Consider the following 20,578-nt stretch of genomic DNA (forward strand, 5'->3'; position numbering starts at 1 on the left):
GCAATATTTTTAAAGAATAGAATGGTAGGGACCCTTCAAGGCATTTGTGATGGTTTCTTTTTTTTGTGTTACAGAAAGACAGAGGTACATCTGTGTCTGACATACACAACAGACAGATCTAGCAGTTTACACAAAGGCAACAGTCCTACAGTCTTTCTAAAACGTGTTCTACTCTATGTATTTCTTAAACCGAACAGGTCAGAAATAACACCCTGCAGTTTTGATCTCTGACACAACAAAAATTGTCAACAGAAATGAAATGATAGTGGCATCTTACAAGGATATCTGGGAAGATCTTAGTATTAGAGTGCAAAAGACCAACCTATTGATTTTAGTGAACTTGAAAGGATTTTAAGGACATATGCTTAGGAGGGATGTAACCTATTGATTTTAGTGAACTTGAAAGGATTTTAAGGACATATGCTTAGGAGGGATGTTTGGGTATGTGCTGAACCTCTGTGATTCTACACATTAAATATTACAAATGGCCCTAAACTGCTGCTGCCAATGGTAAACACATCCCATTTCTCTGAATGATCTCTTCTGAATTTAGCATGTCTTGGAGCTGGAAGGAAACAGTCTGCTGAAAGGCTTGCATGTGAAGCAGCAGCGTATCAGTGAAATATCCACTGCAGAGAGAAGGAAGGTAAGTGTAGTCCTACTTACAGGAAGCAGCAGGAGATTATAAATAACTCACAGGAGAGTACAGTTTCAGAAGAGGTGAAACTTGCTGATGCACTCAGAGAAAAGGTTGAACTTGAGAACGGAAAAGTGTGACATCCTCCTTGGATACAGTTCTGGGAAAATCAGCATGAATTAAACAGTTCATGACTTCTGGCTCCTTGCTTGACATCCTCAACCTTGTTTTCCAAAAATGCTGATGCCTTTTGCTTTGACACCTTGCAGGTGTCTGGATTCACAGCAAATCCCTTATGTAGTCCATAGCATAGCAATTTTTTTCATGTTAAGAAAGAAGGCTGGAGTTTTGCTGCTGGAGAGGTGACCTGGTAACACAGAGATGATGGTGCAATCCTCAGCTTCGCTACAACTTTGCACTCCTTAATGCTGTGTTTCCTGGCTGCTAAATGAGCTGATGCTGCCCCTGAATTACCTTTGTCATTCATCCCTGTTGGGACTTTCAGTCATTTGAAGAAGGTAATGTTGGTTGAATGTTTAGGCTCACAAGACCCTAATACCAAGAATGCAACTTTCTGAAGCTTTAGCTTTAATTCTTTACTCCAAAGAGGTACCACTTGGTTGTGCATCTTTCAGCTGAAGTGAGTATATTTTAGCCGTGTTCATCTGTCATCACATGGGATTTGCCTACATGTCCACTGGCCATTTGTTTCTTGAAATACTGGTAGAAACCATGATGACCCCAACAGTACTTCTGTTTTAGCCACTCAAAGAGGTTGTATAAAAGGTGCTTCACAACATTGTCCCTGTACTCAGCCCTAGTGAGGCCACACCTTGAGTACTGTGTCCAGTTCTGGCCCCCTCAGTTCAGGAAGGATATTGAGGTCCTGGAGCAGGTCCAAAGGAGGGCAACCAGGCTGGTGAAGGGATCCAGCACAAGTCCTATGAGGAGAGACTGAGGGAGCTGGGGGTGTTCAGCCTGGAGAAGAGGAGGCTCAGGGGAGACCTCATCACTCTCTACAACTCCCTGAAAGGAGGGTGTAGCCAGGGGGGGGTTGGTCTCTTTTCCCAGGCAACTCTCAGCAAGACAAGAGGACACGGTCTTAAGTTGTGCCAGGGGAAGTTTAGGTTGGACATTAGAAAGAATTTCTTTATGGAGAGGGTGATCAGACATTGGAATGGGCTGCCCAGGGAAGTAGTTGATTCTCCATCCCTGGGGATGTTTAAAAAGAGACTGGATGTGGCACTCAGTGCCATGGTCTGGTGACTGCAGTGGTAGTGCTTCAAGGGTTGGACTTGTTGATCTCTGAGGTCCCTTCCAACCCAGCCAATTCTATGATTCTACAATTTTAGTTGTGGTTGCACACACTGTTCATAAGCATATCACTGGAATAACCACATAAATAATTTACATAAATAATTCTACCTTAAAAATAGATAATCTGTTTTTAATGCAATTGAACTTTAAACAAACACAGCTGGCAGCACATAACTAGAGAGGTCTCCATGAGCCACTGGAAAGCACTTCTTGATTTGCAGATGGTGTTTGGAAAGCCAAATGAATTCTGCAGAATGTTTCCATGAAAGCATTGCTCTCCATAACTTCCTCTAACTGCCTTGCCCTTTCATTTTTATCTTTTTCCATCAACTGATTTAGACTGACTCATCATACCTAAAAATAGTTTAGTTTTACTTATATTTCTATACTCAGAATAACATCACAAAATGGATCGTGCCTATATGCAGTTGCCTGAGAAAACCTCCTCTGTTATTTCAGCTCATTCCTTTTGGTGTCTGAAAATCACTGAACCACATATTAAGTTGATACACATTTACATAACCATAAAAATCAAGGAAATTACAGCGATCTGACTCCAACTTACGTAGTTGAATGAAGATTACTTTCTGGGCCATAGAGAATGTCTCACCTTTAAATACCATTTTAGAAACAGCATGACTGCAGTGCTGTGTTACTGGAATCATCCCAGGTCTGTGTTGGTGTTACTTCAAATAAACTCAAACTTCTTGAATGCTAATATTTTGCATGTATGGGGGCAATGTTTTTCCATGTAGCAAGAGTTAGCTGAGGCTGAAGAAGGAACTCTGTGAATAGCAAGCTCTCACCCTGTCTGGAACAATTCACGAGAAAGAAACAAAACCAACTGTAGTTTATTATTCTGTGCCCTGCAGTTTGGTCTTTTTAGGCAGGAACAAAAGACAAACCGACAATGAAGGTATGAGAACTTCAGAGGAAGATTTACCCCTCATACACATTTTTAGCTATTACAAAGTTAAAAAACACTCTAAAACACTTCATACAATGGAGAGCAGCACTAATATAATTTACCTATTATTTATCTACTTCAGAGAACAGATTTCTGCTTTGAGCTACAAATCATGAAGACCTGTAACTTTCAAACAGTTCAAACAAATCAGCTTTCCGGTTTATAAGAATCATCCTAATATGCCTCAGCACTGTTTTCTTTCAAGAAAGTCTACAGAGAGCCAGCTGTCTGGGCTGGTTGTGTTGCTATGTAAGATTTGTGCACAAGTGTCTCTCTGGGAGTTTTGTTTTGGTTTTATCATTTAATATTCATGACAGTCATCATTAACCTGCCTGCTGAGCTGTGTTAGCATCACGCCTCCAGACAAAGTCAGAAGTTTATTCCTAGCCCACAGAGCTCCTGGAAACCTACATTTCCACATTGCACACTATTTTGGTGTGGAATTCTTATATTTAAACAAGATGAATAAAAAACCCCAAAACTCAGAACTGATGGGGAAAAGACAAAGCAAGAATGAGAGGGTGTTCAGTTCTCCTAGTTAGCAACAACATGGTTAAGCAATTAAACTAATTTGATCATTTCAGCCTGTACACCAATGCTTTGGGAAAGCTGACAATTCAAATGTGTCCATTAATAATAAAATGTGATGGGCCAAAAGGGGAGAGGGAAAATCCTTGCTTTTAAGCTGCATGGAGTAAACTGTGCCACCTTAAAATTACTCATAGCCCACTGCATCTCTGTCAAAATAATATATAAATATTGGGAGTAGTAAATAATTTCAGTGTCACCGAGAAGAAATATATTCATGCTAAAAGCAAATTCTGTAATTGCATTATGATTTTAATGTATATATTTTTTCATCAAGAATGTCAGAATGATCAAATGATGATTAACACTCTAAGCAATTCAATTCCACAACACCCGAGGAAATCCAAGGGATACTGGGTTTCAGCTCCCTCAGTCAGACAGAACAAAACATGCAGTAGGTCCAGTCCTGCCCACTGGAACAAACTGAGAAGCTGTTAGAGAATTAAGAAGAGGAAAGAGTGGCGTGAGGAGGATGGACTCATCAATGAAAGTAGGAGAATAAGAGCATAAAAGGACCCTCCAAATTAAGCAAGAGAGAGGGAACAGAAATTTTTATGCTGACAGCTGCAGGGGATTAAGAGCAGACCAGAGCCAGCCTAACTGTATGGTTAGTTCCTGCCTTATTCTTTCAGACTAGCATATGGAGAAAGAAAATATGAACCTTTTAAAAAGAGGTTTTGTTTTATATTGTACCTAGTGATTAGAAGAAAAATACTTTGTACTGTTTCTAAGTTTCTATGATGCTTTTGTTTAACTACAGTTTAACAGAGGGAAAGGAGGAGAGGCTTGTTGCCCGAAGGAGAAAAGATATTTCCTTATTGTACACTACACCCTGCAAAGGAGCATCAGGGATGGGTTTGTCAAAACAAAAGCAGCTGAGGTGATTAAGGAGTCACTCTTAAGATTGTGACATCTCATGATTCATTGGAGGAGAAAGGACTGAGGACAGCCCTGAGGAGAAGGACTTGGGGGTGCTGGTGGACCAGAAGGCTAACACAAGCTGTTAGTGTACACTTGCAGCCCAGAAAGCCAACTGTGTCCTGGGCTGCATCAAAGGAAGCACAGACAGTTGGTCAAGGGAGGTGATTCTCCCCCTCTGCTCTGCTCTTGTGAGACCCCACCTGGAGCACTGTGTCCAGTTCTGGAGTCCCCAACATAAGAAGGACACAGAGCTCCTGGAGTGTGGGCAGAGGAGAGCCACTAAACTGACCAGGGGGCTGGAGCACCTTCCCTATGAAGACAGGATGAAAAAGTTTGGGTTGTTCAGCCTGGAGAAGAGAAAGCTCTGAGGTGACCTTGTAGCAGTTTTCCAATATCTGAAGGGGGCCTACAAGAAAACTGGGAAAGGGATTTTTACATGGGTGTGTAATGAGATGACAAGGGGAAATGGTTTAAAACTTGAGGGAAGGCTTAGGTTAGACATTAGGAAGAAATTCTTTCCTGTGAGGGTGGTGAGACACTGGAACAGGTTGCCCAAGGAAGTTGTGGGTGCCCTCCTCCTGGAAATGTTCAAGGCCAGGTTGGATGGGGCCTTGAGCAACCTGATTTAGTGGAAGGTGTCCTTGCCCATGCAGGGGGGCTGAAATTGGGTGATCTTTATGGTCCCTTCCAACCCTAGCCACTCTATGATTCTGTGATTCTATCATCAGGAGGTATACATTTTCCTAAGGCAACCACTCTGCCAAGGGTGTTACTAGTAACAAGGTACTTCTAAAATTACCTTTCCAAAGTAAAGGTTTTGATAAAAGCTCCTTCATGAAACTTCAGGTAACAGATTTCAAAAGCTTACCAGTAGAAAAACAATTTTATGAATGTTTCTTTCTCACTGACAAAGAATTTAGAAGACTTGAGGAATGTGAAATACGAATATCTAACATGCTGAACAGCTGTCTACACATAAAATGAAATTACCAAAACCAGGAACAGTAAAGATGAGTGGGGCAGTGACCCCTTAGTTACCACCTAGTGGGCACCCCTAAAAGGGGGTAACAGATATCCCAAACTAAACCACAGTTCAGCTGCACTTTCTGGGTATAAAAAGGTCATTTGTGATATGGCATTTACCAACAGCTTTCACCAAGCTGTTCCCATGCCATAAACCAGCATTGCTCAACCTTGTTTCAATCTCCTGCTGCCTTTTGTAAAATCAGTTTTAACAAGAAGAGAATTCACCAGGACTCAAAACCTGTTATGAAATACTAACAGAAAGACCAAATTTTCTAGCATGTCTGCTCATGCTGCCTGTTTCCTTTCCTTTCATAAGCTCCATCGTATGTCGTGTTTAATAATAATAAGCACCACCCCCAAATATGACACAAATACTATATGCAAGAAGAGTAAAGCATAACGTAAATTAATTTGCTATCAGCTGGGTTTTACTGCACTTCTAAGGGGAGGAAAGAGCAACTGTTTAGGTAGGATTGTTATGTGGCTTGTACACATTACCAAGTCTATGCAGAAAATTATTAGTGATTTTATTTTTTTAGAAAAAAACAACTTAAAGACTGTCAGGTTCTTTAGCACCATTAAAATTAAGGGGAAAAATGCAGCAAAAATAAAGGACAAGCAGCTCTTTCTGCATACTAAATAGCAACTCAATACAATAAAAAAATATTTTTTCTCAGACTCCTTTCTGGAAGCCATTTTTGGAATGATTTTATCTTTTCTTCAAAGCCAGCCATAAGTATGGCTTTATGATGATGTGCCATAGCTGTTGCATTTTCAAAATAGCTTTGTCCCTATTAGACTGTTTCTGATCTCCTTACAGACACAAGCTACACTTAATATTGTTTATTTTCTATAATTTGTTAGGTCATGTTTTACCCTCAAGTACATTTCATTACACGTTGCTGTAGCCACTGTTGATTCAAAACAGCTAAAGGAAGCAGGAACAGAACAGCAAAGCACACAGTAATATGTAACAGGCCTGGAGAAAAAGTTTAGAGAAAATTTCAGTTCAGAGAGTAGCTATTTCTTTATAAACAGAAATTACCTACAGGCAATTTTCCTTGGTTTTAGGAGCCTGTGAAACTATTAAGCTATTCCTTTGGTAACATCCATAGCAAATGCTTCTCATGGTTATTATGAAGCACGGGTATTTTTCTCTAGAAGGCTTCTTTAGAAGTAATGAAAAAAAAAAAAAGAAATTCAGTTCTTGTAAATATACCATCAAGGCAGCTAAAAGAGCAAGCAAAGTTTGCTTCACATTTCAGTCCACATTTTCCAGGAACTCCCCACTAGGCAACCTTATTAAATTTAATAGTAAATTAAATTTAGAAAGAGTTCTGTTTCACTGTATTTTTCTCCCTCCAGTGTTTTCCTAGATGGTTGTTTTCATAGCAGTTTCTTTGGTTTGCTTTGTTTCTATGCAACGTGAAGTCATAAACCAATTTTTAACTATTGTGCATCATTAGAAATGAAGAGCTCCAACTGAGCTACACTGATTTTCACTATTTTAGAATCCAGTTCCCCCTCCTTTCCCTGGACCACAATAACTTTCTACATTATTAGTTTTTATATTTTCTGTGGTGCTTGGAAACCTACATATTTTACACTGTTTGGATTAAACACCAAAAAAGGACTTCTCAAATTATGAACATAGTTACAGATCCACTCTTCTTCCATAATGATTGAATTAGACAGACATTTGCTTTTGACTTAAAAACACACTAGAACTCCAGAGCTCTGTACTGCAGTCATCCATGTCCATTATTATCCCCTTCCCCTTGTGCCTCCTTTTGCAGGGTTTTAATGGATCCACACAACAGGAAGTTTTGACAACAAATATTTCTGCAAGGTACAGTATAGGATAATTAATGATTAACTCTGAAGAAATCATTAAATCTACCTGAAAGCTAGAGCAAGAAACTGTACATTATAACACTGCTTATTCTTGATCTTGCTGCTGCAGAAAAAACCCAACACACACACACACACCCTCTAACCACTGAAAGCAGAACTCCTTTTCTAATTTCATGCTAATTTACAAAATCAAATAACTCTCCAGGGGTTTCACTGTCAGTCTAAGATAAGACCCATACAATTTGGCTCTTGCACTAAATAACCTCTTCTGATTATTGGTTTTGTACGCAATCAGGATTAGGGAAAGATCATTTCCAATACTAACCTTGAAAAGCTAAAATCCAAGAGTGGAGACCTTGAAGTATTTAGTATAGCAAAATGCAGGTTTGCCTGCCCTAGATTTTAAGAACATGGCAATGACCACATGCCCTGTTTAAGGTTCAGTTTAGACTGTTAACATTTCTGATATTCTTAAAATTTCCCAGTACAAAATAAGAGAGAGCAACACTTTTTGGATGACAAATGCCTTTTAGGTCCTTAAAAAGAAGTGAAGCTCAAAAGAATTGATAATAGCACATTTCAAAATACTGTAACAGACTGGCTCATCAGCCCCTCTCTTTTACAAAGAAGTGGATGCATGCTTTCCCTGCCTGCTTTCCTCAACGGCTACAGAGAAAACCAACAGGTAACAGAGTAGAATGAAAACAGTTTGCAGTACTAGATAGGGAAATGGTTTTGAAATTCAATTGTGGGCAACCAGAAAATAGGTACTAGCTCCCAAGCACTAGCCACGAGTCAGGCAACTAAAAAAAAATTAATCTGAGCCATGCGAATGCAAACATAAAGGTGCAAATATTATTTTAGCAGAACTGTGGAAGTGATCCAGCCAGAACTGTCACATATGCATGCAACCCCACTCCCAAAAGCCCCCAGAACAATAGCGAAACACTTTGTAGAATGAACCTGAATTTGTTCAGAGAGAGAAAAAGGAAACGAGTTTTCCTGAGTGCAGTGCTGATGGGAAACAGAGGCTTGGGTTACTGCCAAAGGAGCTGCTTCCTCTTGTCTTTTTTTTCCTGCTACATTCAGGGAAACAGGACCTCAGCTTAATCCCACTTTGATTACAACAAATGTACACAAAGATATATCAATTCATATCAACATTTGTAACAGAAATAAACTAGAGGAGCTCAAGCACTGGCCAACCACTGAAGTAAAAAGTTTTGTAGCTTCCTTGTAGATACTGAAAGATACAAACAAAATCCAGCAAAATTCTGAAAGATATTAGACTTCTAGCATACAGAATTTGTAAGCTAAGTTGGCTTTAACTCAAAGAATTAAACAAATACTACTAAAATAAGGAAACATATTATCTCACAATATACAAACTAATCTTTCTGAAAATAGTATGGATAATTTAAGAATGGAAAAAATTATCTACTTATCACATTACCTTGAAATGTAAAGATCTGTGTTACATTCCTCTTTACCTCCAAATTCTTGTATTATCCTAGCTAAATCACTGAAGCCCCAACTTCTCAGCACTCACCTTCACAAGTCCTTCCAAAATGACTGCCTGAGGCTTCACTCTGTTCTTCCCCATATTACACATCACTTGAAAGCTCTGTGCTACAAAGCAGTGTGAAACTCTGGTTCTACACAAGTCAGAGACCTTGAAGTCCTTAATCTCAAAAAGATTTCTTATTTTCCTGCACTCCTGTATTTTTGACACATCAAACAAACAAGAGGCAATAACACATATACAGAAAGATTTCCATTGCTTAAGCAATGAAGCTGAGCAAAATAAAGATCTGGTCCTATACCCTTGACTCACGGTAACCAGAATTCTCCCCTAGTGTTTATTTTTCCAGAGCACAAAAGGATTCCAGAGGAAGATCTACATGTGTCTCTCTCAATTCTGTCTCGGAACAGAGAAATGAACAGAAGGTGTAGACTTATCCAGAAGAAAAACAAACCTGTTTCTTGTCTAGCTATAGCTAATAGCAGCTGCGAGTGACCTGAGCCAGCAACCCCTGGCAGGAATGGAGAAAACCTACCTGATGCTCTCCCACTGCCTGCTGGTGTCAGAGAGTGCTGACTGCTGCCCAGCAGTGGGCAGATGGCTCTCCATCTGACCCACTCACCCTCCCCAGATGTAGCTTTTCACTCTGGAGAGCCAGCACTCACTCGTGTGGGCAGGACACGAGAGACACCAAGTGGCTGGAACGTGCAAGTGTTTTTCAGCTGATGAGAGAAATTCAGTGACATTCTTACCTGTTCCTATGTTCTTGCATGTGTAAGAACCCCTGTGTGTGCCAACTACCAGCCATACAGGGCTAGGCAAAAAAAATGATTCCATGCGCTGAAGAACTGCTGTCACCTCTGCTCTGTATTTTCCCTGCAACCTGAAGACCTCCTCATTATATGTTCCAAGTCCCATCTGCAGTTCTCTCATTTTCTCTTAAGCTTAAATTTATTATTTTATTGCCAATTCATGTCAACTGGCATAGGTCTGACTTCCAGGGTGTTATACTGGTTTGTGTCAATGCAGAATCTTATTCACATCTACTATCTTCTATTCAAATATTTTTCTCTAACCTTCACTCTATTTGTCCTACTTATTTTTATCTGCACAGTAAACATACTTCCCAGTCATTACTAATACAGCACTAAAGAGAATCAGTGGTAAAGCCTGGTATTATGTGCCTTGATCTTCATGCAAAAACAGAGAAAAAGCTTAAATTTAGTAATATAAATTATTATTATTATCCACAATATTTACTTAAAAAAAATGTCTTTACTGTCACATCTATACCATTTCTTGTACATATAAATACAGTTTATTTGCAAAAATAAATCAGCAAAAAAGAGCTTAGAAACTCAAAAATCTGAAGACAGGATGAATAAATAGAAGAGAAACATAGGGATGAACTTTTGGACAAGGTACTATCAATATTAATTTATAAATCATGTATTTGCAAAAATTAACTTTGTCACAGCTACAAGTTAAATTATATGATTTTTTTTTAAAGAGCTCGACTCTTACAAACTTGAAAGACCTGTATAAAAAATAAGAAAGTAAGGAGTAGGTGGAGTCTTCTGTCTTTAGTGAAGAAACAAAGGTGGGTGCTTGTTGACTTCACTTACAACAATGCAGGATGAGGTCCTAAGCATACAGTTAAGGGATATGAGCAAATTTCCCAGTTTCTAAAGAGAAAACTGCATGTATTCAAATGAGGTAGAAAACAGGTATGAAATGATGACCCCAAATTATCAAGATATGCCTCTTATGAAAAAACTGACATATCGAGTATAAGAATTTAGGTTCCTTCTCTACTATATAAATTCATGGAAGATCTATCACATATAAGACAAACAACATATCAAACTGTAATATATATATATATATGTTACATATGTATATTATATATCACCCCCCCAAATAAAGCAGAAAAAAAACAACCAGAGGAAGCCTCAAGTCTTGTACCATGCACCCTGCAAAAGTATTTCACAATACTGTGCACTTCCTTGCAAGGTTGTGCTGCAGCAAAACTACTCAAACAAACAATAAATAAATAAAAGTAAAGAAAGAAATGTCCACAAGGCACTTCTTACTGCTGTTTAGTAAGAACTGCTTGGTATAGCTTTCACATCAACATTAATTCTATGTTTGAATTAAACAAAACAACTAAATGTCTTGACTACCAAATGTCCAAGGGGGTTAATTTCATTTACTAACATTATTAGAATCTACTTTCAAAAAGGCTGTAAATCAGCATATTTGTAGACTTCTGCATTTACCTTACTGCAACTCAAAAATGAGAGCAAGTAGTTTTCCCTTATGATTTCACATCGTATTTGGTGTCATTGAAAAGCCAGGCAGGCTCTATTGAAGCAACTGGATCAAGAGAAATTGAAAGCTGAAATCAGAAATCAGAATCTCAGGCTCTGAAAATCAAGTGCAGCTTCTTTACCAATCACCTTTGGACAAGGATCTAGTTTTTAAATATTTTATCAACACATTGCTCCTCTTCTCATGTTTTTAAAGGAGGTATCTAAGGAAGGCAGAGAAGATGACATTTGGAGAATTATTAGCCATGCAGTACACCTATTTTTCAGTTTGAAATTTTTTTTAAAGACGATGCACCTTGGACTTGCTGCAAGGCAGAGTTGTTTATGTTGTCTGACCTTGGGGACCTATCTGGGTACCCATTTAGCACACCCCAGTCAGCACCCACTCACCTCCACCCACAGGGGTACCTAACAGTGCAGCTTCTATTCTCCCTGCTAACGATGTACATGAGGGCTATTTGGTTTCAATACTGGGTCTTGTGTTTGAAAGTGATCAAACAAAATCAGCTGTTGGTGAACATTACCTACAATTCATTTATGCAGGTGGAGGTCCATGGCACTGATGTGAGATGTTCAGCTTCATCTCAAACCTCCTCAGCAGCAGCAAGCCACTTGTCAGCAAGCCTCAATCCTTTACCAGTCTTGGAAGGGATGTTGAGCTGAACAACTGTTGTTAGGTAACTCCAGCCTAAGCAACATGTCAGTGCCTTAAAAACCCATCTGTCAAAAAGCTATTGCATACAAAGCAAGCCACCTAAGAAAACAGCAATTTAATACAGGGCACTGGCACAGGAGACTGTGGTTTGTCTGACAGATCACAGACTTACGTGACTCCTATTTCCTCCGCAGAAAATCCTTCACTGATGCCTTTATAGCAACGACAGTGGCACACTGAGCTACAGCCTATCTAGCATACATCTGTCACCCCTCACATCAGCTTTGATCAGTGTTAAATTAACTGCCCAGTTGCCTCTCCCAAAAGACCTAAATTGAGGCTTTGTCCTGAACAGTGGCCTCAGAAAACAGAGACAAAACCCACTTCAGTTTCAAAGTACTTAAAGGCAAATCCCAGGCTTTTTGCCTAAGCACAGAAAAAAAGCTGTATCATGCACACAGGTATTAGGGGACAACACATCTAGCACGTTTTAAAATCCAGTCTGTTGTATGTCAAAATTACACTGTAGCAATGATTTGGGTTTTGCTAGGTAACAATTCGGTAATGAAACACAGACTCTTTGCATATTCCAACCCTGGCACTAGTGCTTCTTGGCAAGGTCATGCAGTTCAGCAAGATATTCAGGATATGTCTTCCATGAGGCAGCTTTGTCTACAGGTAGATTTTGGGTCAGTGTTAAGTGATGGGGAAATGGCAACTGAATTTCTGGCGATCTGATGGCCACAGGACAATTAATGTTCATGGTTAAATAAACCAAACTGGACTGATCTGAGCTATAATTAGTCAGCAGCAGCTCCTTCTGGAACTTATAGATGAAAACTTTCCAAGAGTTAACAATGTGAACAATGATTTTTCTTTTGTACACTGTCACCTTTTCATCAGCCTGGATGCCTGAAATCATAAAGTCTTACCTAATTGCTGCACTCTGGAGATTAAATGTCTCTCAGATCACTGCTCCTTTGAGGGAAAAAAGTAACACCAGCTAGATGTGATACTCAAGTTTCTGAACAGTTCCTTCCTATGCTTTTTTTCCCATGCAGAAAACTGCATGTGAATTTTCTTCTAATAGGAGTCTTATTAGTGGCAGAATAATTGGTCAATTTTTCACCTGTATATCTCTAGTTATATGGAGACCAAATAAGTACTTGAAATTATTATTACTTTCAAATTGTGTCAAAACAATTAATATCTTTTTTTCTTTACAGGTTAAACCAATGATTAACACTTACTAATCAATAACTTAATCATTTAGGCCTAAACATACAAAGTCTTCATTTTGTGTTGGAGTCTGGGATACTAGATAGCAATTCACTGAAAAGCAAAGAACTGAAAAATAGTGATCTACATTTGGCAAGACCTCACCTTGAATTTATGCAAACATATTAAAAAAAATACCACTCCTGAGACAGGATTCTTGCTAAGTTTGGTCCTATTGTAACAAGCAATGTATTACTGGTTTTACATGGCATATTCTTTGTAATGAGGACCTTGCTTCTATCAACAGCCATAAAACACTGTGATGAAATAGCTTTTCTTGTCACTCCACTCTCTACACAGAAAATGGTAGGGAAAACCGATATCCAAAGTTTCATCAACACTTCCCAGTTGAAATAGAGCAATAATTCTAATTCCTCATCTTGTTTTGCACTTCTCTAACAAGTATTCTTCCACATGTCTGTTCAAGGAACAACACAGAAGAATGGCTGAGACAGCCAAACAAAACCGTTAAAACCTTCTTCCTAAATGTGTTTGTTAATATTAGGCAACCTTTTCAAATCCAGATGGTTCTTCAAGAACAGTATTAGCGTGTGAATTACACAGAGAAGAGAACGCCTGAAAGCACCCTGCTTTTGAGAGAAGATTGCAAGCAGAAGATGTTACCACTAGAGGACAGTACAATGTAAGGTACCAGGCTTCCTCACTTGGCAGAGATTCCTGGCTTCAAGCCTTTGTACAACCTGAAGATAAAGGACTCTGTAGTGAGGAGGAAAAAAAAAAATGACACATTCCTCATTTACTGGGACATAGACAGGAGAGTCCTCATAGAGACACAGCAATGATAACTTTGGGTGTGAGCATACTTGCAAGCCCCAGGCAGAGCCAACGCTTGAAGACTTAACACTGCTATGTGGCACAAATCCTAAAGTGCTCTCTCCTTTTTACTCGTCCTCTTACTCAGGCAAAATGGCATCAGCTTTGGTGGGAAAGTTGCTCAGCTGAGAACTGAGTAAAAACTGGAGAAAGGTTTTGAGTAGTTGTCCCATTAACAGAGTATGCACGGGAAAGATCAACAAGTGTTTGTAATAAAACTGATAATAAATATAATAAAGAAAATGTCAGAGGGTAATTAGTGTTCTTTATTCTTTGATATCATTACCTTCTCACTGTGTCACAACAGAACTCTAATCCTGTTAAGGTTTTGAATCAAGTCACTGATGTCAAAGTGCAGGCTCTTCTGAGTTTCTGAATCTGTGATGAGCCTCTTTCCCTAGGGCCTAGATGAAGTGAGCTTCACAAAGTCAAAGGGGTTTAGCAGACATCTATCTACACTGCACAAGGATAGCACTGGGTATTTTATCAATAACAGCACCACAAGGATTTGGGACTTGAATAAGAGACAGGTAAGCATGGTCTCAGGTTTGAGATGAGAGATGCATGCAGACATAGAGCAGACCTTGATTTTCTCTCATTAACATTATTTAATGATCCAGTGAAAAATACGTACCACGGAAGCATAACATGCAGCTATGAAAATAAGCAAATCAAGTTGCCAGAAGGAATGGTTAAGATGCAGATGACTTGAGCCATGGCCTGAAGAGAGCTATTTAACTATTCACACTGATGGAGGCCTGGCTGTGACTTTGGCCAACCTGCTGTGATCACCTATGTCTATTTTTCTGTGAAAGAAAAGAGAAGGTGCTTACCTAGCTGTGAGAACTGTAAGTACAAATCACTGGATACAGAGCAAAACCTTACTGTATTACATCTGGGAAAAAGAAGACAAAGAACATCTGTACCTGAGGGAATTATGGTTCAGAAGTCATGAGATACTCAGGAAAGGAGTGAACAGACTGTGCAGCTACTGCAGGCGAGGAGGACACAAGGAACAGCAGGTTTGAGTTGAATACCTGGAAGGGAGAAACATCTGTGCAGATGATGGGCCATTTGCAGCAGTGCCCAGGGCACAATGGAGAACAGGACAATGAGGTGACTGCAATAGTATTAAACAGAACAATAGTATTATATAGACAGTTTCAGACTGGTTGTTTTTGATATTTGCTCTTTTCCTTTCTGTCAGTGAATAAATTTACACCCATTCCAGCCTTGCAGAGAACACTCTTCCAGAGTTTAGAAGAAACTAGATACCTGTTCAGCCTGCTACAGAAAAGGGGGATCTGAATGGGGGGCTGCAAGCACTCAGAGTAAGAGCTCTGTTCTGACCAAAATGACCTCATATAACCCAGCAATACCCAGAGGAGTTAGTTACACCTTTTTTTCCCTGCTTCTCTGCATCAAAACAAGGTGTAGTTTCACAGACAACTCTTTCAGCAACAGCACTGGCTCTCTTCTCTGTGCATCTTTCCAGCCACTTTACCCCAAGCCTGCAGCATTGCACAGAAGATGCTGGTATAGAATTTTACTCTAAGTACTAACTGGCTTAATTATAATCAAGTTCAGAAATAATAATGAATTTTAACTGTTAGCTTTAACAATTGCTATTAATGTATCATTTAGAGGCATTCATCCATCCTCTCGTGCCTGTTACCCACTTCCACCTTCAGTTCTCACCCCATCAGCCTCAGCACTGCTGCAGAGGTTGCTGGATCAGCCTTTTCCAGGGCTGGGGGACAGGAGGGAGCAACCAGGGAGGAATGGGACTCTTCTGTAGCATCTTTGCTGCTGAGAGCACAGAAACTTTCATTGTCAATGCCAGGTCGTTTTTAGGAGACTTTTGTCACTGTTTGACACTTGTTACACCCTTCACTGCAATTTCAGCCACTCAGCTGTGCTCTAGCTGAAGGGGAAGAAAAGAGGGGTAGAAAGGGTAGAAAATCCCCACAGAGAGAAGGCAGAAACAACAACTGACTTTACTTTTTTTTTTTTTTTACCCTACCCCTAATTTATTTATCAGCTATACTTTCAAGATAAAACCAAGAAAAGCCCTTTTACAGGGTCAGGTCTTTCCCAGATGTGCAAGAATCAAAGAAATGAAACAGCTGGCAAAGCAGGAGGATGCTGCCCCAAGAGCTCTTGCTCAGCTTTTCTTTCCTCTTACCCAAGATAAGCTTCCTACTCACTCTGCTCTGTTTCTTTTAGTTCTCAAACTCAGCTTTTTTTCTTCTGTACGTGTGCTTCCTTCCCTTCTCAAGACTACTTAGTATTGCCCATTAGCCCAAGTTGTTCAAACATCCAAGAAGCTTGAGCTTTTTTTTTTCCTCCAGAACTGCTCATGTGCTAGAGTGTCATAAAATTACATAAAATAAAGGGCATCAGTAAAACCTTCTGATTTCAGAAAATCTCCTTGCTAGTTAATAATGGAGTATTCAAGCACCTCTACAAACACATATCCTTAACTCATCTGTATTTTCCCCTTGCATACGATAACACACGAAATAAAGAGCTTAAACTGGTCATAGGAAAAGAGAATTTATACAACTAAGTGGGAAAAAACAAATCTAAGGGGAATCAGTAGTCCTAATTTCCCCCCTGGAATACTGTTAATTTTGATCACAAAGAGATAAGCTCCATGTCTATGAAAAGGGGATAAGATCACTTTTAAGATCCTGTCTTGGCTAACAGCTGCATATTTGAAGGTAAATAATTACAAATGTTGCAGAGAGACATGCTTTCTCTTCCTACTGTTGTCAGTTCATATTCCAGCTCAGGTTTTAGTATCTTCTTTTAGCTCAATAAACCACATTGGCTGCTAGAATGAAATAGTACTCAATAAGGAAGCTGTGTAGCAATTCCAAAGATGTACAAACTTAGAAAGTTTGTTCGATTCAATATACATTAAGCTTATATGACCTGAAAAGGAAAAGCTGAGAAACAGATTTCTTTAGATTTATTTTTGCTAAAAACACCCCACAAAAAACCAAAAAAATAAACAACCAACCTTTGAGATGACATTATAGGAATTAAGTTATGGTGCCAAGTTTAAACTAAACCCTTCTGCCCAACAGTGCTACTATTTGTTCTAACCAGCATTTATTTTCACTTCTGAGCACATCACACTGGCATTCCACTTGTAGGTGTAGTAAGAAAAAACCAAACTCAAATTCCCTTTGTACAATGTACAACTTTCATACATTTCAAACTTGAAATGTATGCCTACATAAAGCCAGCAAAAGGTCAAACCAGAGGAGCTGCAATTATATTCACCGTTAGAAGAAACCCGAGGCCTTGGTCCAAAAATGTATCAATTAAATTGCTGAGCTTTCAGTGGCCAAATGTCATACCAGAGTTCAGTGGCACTTCCCTAGGTAGGATCCCAAATACAAACTGAGTTTCCAAGTACTTTATAGTACTCAGCCCTGGTGAGGCCACACCTCGAGTCCTGTGTCCAGTTCCGGGCCCCTCAGTTTAGGAAGGAGATTGAGGTCCTGGAGCGGGTCCAAAGGAGGGCAACCAGGCTGGTGAAGGGACTCGAGCACAGATCCTGTGAGGAGAGGCTGAGGGAGCTGGGGGTGTTCAGCCTGGAGAAGAGGAGGCTCAGAGGAGACCTCATCACTCTCTACAACTCCCTGAAAGGAGGTTGGAGCCAGGTGGGGGTTGGGCTCTTCTCCCAGGCAACTCTCAGCAAGACAAGAGGGCACGGTCTCAAGTTGTGCCAGGGGAAGTTTAGGTTAGATATTAGAAAGAATTTCTTTACTGAGAGAGTGATCCGGCATTGGAATGGGCTGCCCAGGGAAGTAGTGCCTTCTCCATCCCTGGAGATATTTCAAAAGAGACTGGATGTGGCACTCAGTGCCATGGTCTGGTAACTGCAGCGGTAGTGGATCAAGGGTTGGACTTGATGATCTCTGAGGTCCCTTCCAACCCAGCCAATTCTATGATTCTATGATTTACCAGTACTGGAAATAGGACTATCTCCCTCTTTACTGTACTCCACATAGCAGTACCTGGTGACACAATCACTTAATGCACATGCAAACCCCTTTCTATATCAAATCTGGGCCTAGAGCTCTATTAGTCAGTTCTAAAGACTGTGTGATTTGTGAGGAGGACATTGGTTGTTTCAAATTAGAATATTTCTAGCAGACAAAGCTTCATGTGTACATGAGTACCACTGGCCTGGGCTCCTGCCTGCTCTTGCTGAAGTTACACAGTATTCTCAGGTGTTAAAATCTCACTAGTCTAAGCAATGTAATGATAATGGGCTAAATGCCTGAGCAGGCCTGAACTACTTTTTCAGCCCTAAAGGTTTCCTTTCCATATGAGAATGGAGACGCTGCCATGCCAGCACACAGGAAGTCTGCAGTGTAACCACACGTATCTGTTTTCTGTTCTGGAAAGTGTTGCTGTCCAGAACTGCTGGCACCATATCTTCCCACAATCATGAAATTGTCTGTTTTGAAGGGGCAGGGGGAGAGAAAGTAGAAAGACGAGATTTCTTATCTATCATACTGTGCTCTTCATACTTTCAAGTGACCCACCACACTGTGGTGAAGCCTGTGAGGTTGGCTAGATCCCACCATGCTATGTGATTTGCTCATAACAGAGAACTAGGCACACCAGGGAAATAACTAGGCAGATACAGCATCTAAAAACTTCTCAACTTTGTCCTGGAAATCTTAAAGTCAAACTAACTAATCCATACTCTTCCATCATCCTGATTACAATCTTTTCTGATTATTTTACTCCAAATTTTTGTCTGGGCCGTGATTTTCTCTCTCTGTCCTCCTCAAACCCCAGCTGTGGGAGTTTTCCCATCTCCAGTGCCAATGATGGGAAAGCAAGAGCAAAATTGCTGCCCTGGGACACACAAGCTGTCATAAAGATCCTGTCCCCAGCCTCAACTTCACTGTATCTTAATGTGAATCTGGGGAGGCAACATGTCCTTAAGCTACAACACTTGCATACCAGTCCAAAAGTCAGTGCAGGGAGCTCATTCTCCCTCCCATGACCAAAGCAAGGGGCTTGCTCCCCACATCCTACCTTGCTCAAGCAAACACCTGCTCATCTAAGTTACATCTCAAAGATTTTGGGGATGTGGCATAAATTTGTACGGAGAATGCAACTTAAACTATGTAACTTCCCATTCAAGCCCATATATTGCAGCACCATTTCTCTTTAACTGATCTGCAGCCCCATTTGTCTATTTTAATTTCAGTTCCCACAGTAGAACAGATGGAAAACTAAGAAAGGAATGCACAGCCCAAATAATCTGAGCATCCACTGCCTGTACCCAGTGAATCAGTCTATGATTCACCTACTTTCATAAAACATTTGTGACCTTTCATCTGACTAGTTCCTCAAACATGATACAGAGAAATATATGTAACATATGGAAATCAGGAACCAGCAAATCAGGGGAATAATAATAGCTCATCTCATGATTTTTTTGCTGTTGTACTAAACCTTACTATTCACTCTATCACACACTCGTGTCACCTCTTGCCATCCCTTGACTAATTAACCACATCAACTAAGGCATAAGCTGCTCTTCATTATGGAATGAGTGAAGGCATCACTTTTTGAAGGATCAGGCCCTGGAGGTCTTGCAAAGAGTTAAAAAAAAATTATAAAAATAAATCATATTGCATCTGTATCTACAGATAGACAATCTAGTTCTGTATTTTACAAGTGACATTTATTTGTACAACTAACTTTTCTATCTGCCACTCACAATGTTAAGCTAGTAAGTAGCAACCTTGAGCACTAACATCAACTTTTATCCACAATGTTTTCATTCAGAAATAGGGAAGGTAAGATTAACAGCATTTCAACAAACATATTTTCATCGGAGTGTGAAAAATCAAAGGTATAAAATAAAACAGACCAAAATCCCCTACCTACTAGTAATATCTACTACTACTATCTCACTACATCAGGCACTTTGAAGCAACTAATTAAATGTTAAAGAAAAAGCCCTACTTCATGACTAGAAACATAAAGTGACACATATGAAGAGCAAAATGTACCTTAAATTTTAAGTAAAGTGTTGTAAAGTATTGTAAAGCTTTGTCAGGAAGAATGAATGAAGAAGTACCATTATTATCCAAACCCAAAGCCACAGGTGTTGAGTGAGAGGAGGAAAATCAGAGCTACAATGGATTCTAACAGGATATAATCAAAAGCAAAGGCTAAATATATTTTCAAGGGACATGATCCTTCAAATACTTCACACACTGTAAAAACTATTGCATTTTTCTCACATTACACAAAGCTTTGTAAACTGATGCTTCAGAGCATTTTTATTTCTAAATCAGTTAAAGTATTTCTCAGTAGCTCACTCTGGTCAGAGATCATTGTATTCTAGGGACCATATACTAAGTACCCTAAAACTGAGGGACATCATTTCTTAGAATGTCATGGAGCTTGCTGTTCACTGTCAGCTAACTGGGAGAGACAGGAGAGACCACAGCGTGCTAGCAAATCTCCAGGGAGTGGCAGAATTGTGAGAAAGTTGAGTGCTAACCAGGTGAAGTCATCACAGTGATGCTTTGCAATTGTTATAGATCCAAATTTCCAAGCACGTAGCAAGATGTCTGTTCTGCAGCTCCCCAAGGCATCATTT

Source organism: Calypte anna, chromosome 3 (assembly GCF_003957555.1).
Source record: "Calypte anna isolate BGI_N300 chromosome 3, bCalAnn1_v1.p, whole genome shotgun sequence".
Lineage (NCBI taxonomy): Eukaryota > Metazoa > Chordata > Aves > Apodiformes > Trochilidae > Calypte > Calypte anna.